Here is a 4319-nt window from a genome sequence, read left to right on the forward strand (position 1 = left end):
ATACCACTTTTTTCAATGCATTTAAAAGACTTGTGTTTTTTTTACCATAAAATCATGCATCTATGTGATATTTTTCTTTTAATGCAACAATTTTAATATGAAACACGCGGGTAATCATATGCACACATATATTTGTGTCATCATAATTCTACATGAAAACTTATATTTAGTTAAATCTTATCTAAGGTGAAAATTATTGTTTATTGAAATTTCAGAATGAAATCAACATATAAATCTAGTTTAAAGAAGCAAAAAATCGTTCTTTACTTTACTAAATTAGCCACCGTAAATAGTCCCATCATATACTGTGCGCTTTAATAACTAGAAACTAAGCTTCTCTTATGCTGGGCACAAGTCTGCATAAAAAAAATAAAATATTTGATTAACATAATTGATTCCAAGACAAATATTATGGATCTGCGAGAAATTTCTTAAGTAGAATGTATTTTACTGGTGATGCTAGTAAATATAAAGAATTTAAACAATGATATCTATGTAATTTAATTGAAAATCTATCGTTTTGGTATGTGATAATAAAAAATTTGTAATTTATCGACTAATTAAAACACAATGATGAAATATACTTGAAGTTTATTACTGGAATATTATATTTAAAAATATCATGATTACAAAGTTTAAAGCACACATAAAAAAGAGGATATTTAATTTTCCATATGGTTTTATGATATATACAAATTTTTTAAGCTTTATTTTCGTCGGTATTTTTTTAAAGTGAAGATGATGTTTTAGGATATATCAAAAAAATGTGCATTCATTATAATATTTTATCTTCAATGGGATTCATAATATAATTCAAAACTAAATTAGTAAAACTTTAAAATTACTAAAAGCCGTAAAATTGTAAAACTTTATAGCTACCTTTATTTTTAATATATTTTGGTATTTATTTTTGTTATTATCCCGCCAAAAAAACGACGATTTTAAAATTCCATTGACGCATTATTTCTAAGTAATATATTTACTATTTTAAGTATGCTGTAAATAAAACATTTTTTAATCTCAATCAATTATATTACAACAGTTTTTAAACAATTTTGATATAGAAATAGTATTGACTATTGCTATGAATCTTTTTCAACTTGAATCTAGTTTATAATACAAAATTTAAAGACTAAGTAAATGATGCAAAACGATTGGCTACGTAGAAATCATTAAACAGGCATTTTTTATTATATATTTATGTATCTTACTTCTGATTGTCAAAAAAAATACCAGTATTTCGAAATGAAAATAATCAACAGTTTAGCAAAGAAAAGGCAGAATAAATTATTTTATAAATAAATATATTGTCAAGATCCATAGTTTAATGTAAACTATGTTTATACAAAATCTATATTTGGTAAACTGATTATTTTTTCATATTATACGAAATTATTAAACATACTTATAACGATCCTGTTAATTAGCTCAGTTCTACCAAGTTTGTACTATACTGTTTTAATTGGTTGATTTAAAGAAATCCTCTTGAATATACTAACATACCCTCGTTATGGGGGAAAGATTTTTTAATTATGCCATGCCGACAGAAAAATAATCTAAACTATTGTATTATATAATAAATACAGTTTGATATACTTCTCAAAGATTATTAAAAGGCTAGTATCTTTGATTTTAAGTTTTTTTTATTAATATGATTTTTCATAGAATGTAAATTAAATATTTAAAACCAATTTAAGGTGACTCAATGGCCAATTAAATTTATAAAACATTGCTTTTTTTGCCATATGTTTCATTCTTCAACCATTTTTTTTGATAAATCCATTCCAAAACACAAACGCCATTTAAAGAACACCGTAATTTTGATTATTATTATATAAACCCATCACAATCTAAAATGTTTACTTTAGAACCTTCGCTTTCATACAAAAAGATAACAGGAATAAATGGGCCACTTGTCATACTAGATGACATTGGTGCACTTCAATTCGCAGAGATAGTGACATTGATTCTCCCCGATGGAACAAAGAGAACAGGACAGGTACTTGAAATATGTGGTAGACGAGCAGTAGTACAAGTTTTTGAAGGTACATCATCGATAGATGCAAACACTGTAGTTGAATTCAGTGGACACACATTGAAGATGGCTGTAACAGAAGATATTCTCGGGCGAGTTTTTGATGGAAGTGGAAAAGTTATCGATGATGGACCACCGATAATTGCAAAAGATTATCTCGATATTCAAGGTATGCCCATCAATCCAAATTGCCGTATTTATCCAGAACAGATGATACAGACCGGAATATCCACAATCGATCTTATGAGCAGTGTGGCTCGTGGTCAAAAGATTCCGATATTTAGTGGAAGCGGTCTGCCTCACAACGAAGTCGCTGCACAGATTTGTCGTCAAGCGTGCCTTGTTAAAAAACATATATGTAAGAAAGTGGCTGATGAGGCAACAGATTTAGTAAAGGATGAAAAAACCGATGATGGTGATGATACAAAAATTGAAGATAGTGGTGACAAATTCGCAATTGTTTTTGCTGCAATGGGTGTAAATATGGAGACTGCCAACTTCTTTCGATCTTCGTTTGAAGAAACAGGCAGTCTTGAAAGAACCGTTCTTTACTTGAATCTTGCAAATGATCCAACAATTGAAAGAATAATTACACCTCGCCTTGCACTCACAGCCGCTGAATATTTAGCTTATGAAACTGGAAGACATGTCCTTGTCATAATGACCGATATGTCTTCATACGCGGATGCTCTTCGCGAAGTGAGTGCTGCGCGCGAGGAAGTTCCTGGAAGAAGAGGATATCCCGGTTATATGTACACGGATCTTAGCACACTTTATGAGCGTGCGGGGCGACTCAAAGGAAGGGAAGGAAGTATTACACAGATTCCTATTCTTACTATGCCAAATGATGACATTACTCATCCGATTCCAGATCTTACGGGTTATATCACAGAAGGTCAGATTTATGTCGATAGAGCCCTTCACAATAGGCAGATTTACCCCCCTGTAAATATTCTCCCCTCACTTAGTAGGTTGATGAAGAGTGCAATTGGAAAACAGAGACGCGATATGGGGGATGTAAGCAATCAACTTTATGCAAAATATGCTATAGGCAAGGATGCCGTGGCGATGAAAGCTGTAGTTGGTGAAGAAAGTCTTAGTGTTGAAGATAAACTGAGTATTGAATTTCTTGAAAGGTTTGAGAGAGAATTTGTGAGCCAAGGTATGGAGAATAGATCCTTGGAAGAGTCCTTAGAAATCGCATGGAAATTGTTGAGAATATTTCCTCGTGAAATGTTGAATAGAATACCAGGGGATGTTTTGGATGAATTCCATGTTATAAAGGGGAAAAAATCATCTACGAAAAAAGAAGATAGCGAAAATGATACAAATGTTACTGAGCAAGCGTAAAAAGATATATTAAAATCTTTTTTTTTCATTTGAATTAGAAAATATTTTAAGTCTTGTTCTTTTTATATCTAATCACTATTTAATGGAATCCTATCGTTCATCAAAAGTAAAATTTTCACACCAAAAAAAGAATCTCATTATATGATCCTTAAAACTAAAATTTATTCTGGAAAATCTGAAATTCAAATTCGTGAAAATTATATTGACTGGTAAGCAAATCTTCTTAAAAATTGCGTTTTAACATATTCAAAATGGCTTTGAATAATTATAAAGAGAATAAATCTGCATGAGAGAAATTAACTTACTTACCCCATGCAAAAACATATTTGTAAAATCGTCTTGAATTGGGAAGAAACAATTCTAAAGAGAACTTATCTGTATATCAGAAATTAACTTACTTACCCCATGCAAAAACATATTTGTAAAATCGTCTTGAATTAGGAAGGAATAATTCCAAAGAGAACAAATCTGTATATTATAATTTAGGAATACCAACCGAAGCAGAGCATATATAGAATCAATATAAAAACTCATATTAATAACTTAAAGCGATTTAAAAAAAATAACGGGGGGTCCTAAGGTAGAGATTGAAAAAATAGCAGTCGAATCGGTTCTATAGAGCAATCTAAAGTTTTACACAGAAAAAAATTTAATGATAAAAACTAATTAGCCCAAAAATGCAATTTGAGACGAATTAAGTTTTTTATTTATTTAATAGAAAAAATTCTTTTTTTCTGGATATTCGCTTATGACTATCATGAACTTTTGCTTTTTTGATACACCCCCGCGCGTATTCCTTCATATTTCCTGTAGCTAGTTTGATCTGCTTGAACGAAGACTTCTTTTACCATGCGGTGGTCGATATGGAGAGTTGTGTTCTATCTTCTTTCCACCGCTTTTAATTATGCTACCACCGCTCCACACTTTCCCATAT

General features: G+C 30.6%; 1 pseudogene; it reads left to right on the forward strand.

Annotated features, from left to right (window-relative positions):
- Positions 1-2245: 2245 nt before the first annotated feature.
- Positions 2246-3385, forward strand: LOC147065038 (uncharacterized; annotated as a pseudogene).
- The last annotated feature ends 934 nt before the right edge of the window (positions 3386-4319 follow it).

This window comes from Rhyacophila brunnea, unplaced genomic scaffold, assembly GCF_057557595.1.
Source record: "Rhyacophila brunnea isolate RB1 unplaced genomic scaffold, BYU_Rbru_1.0 scaffold_62, whole genome shotgun sequence".
Classification (NCBI taxonomy): Eukaryota; Metazoa; Arthropoda; class Insecta; order Trichoptera; family Rhyacophilidae; genus Rhyacophila; species Rhyacophila brunnea.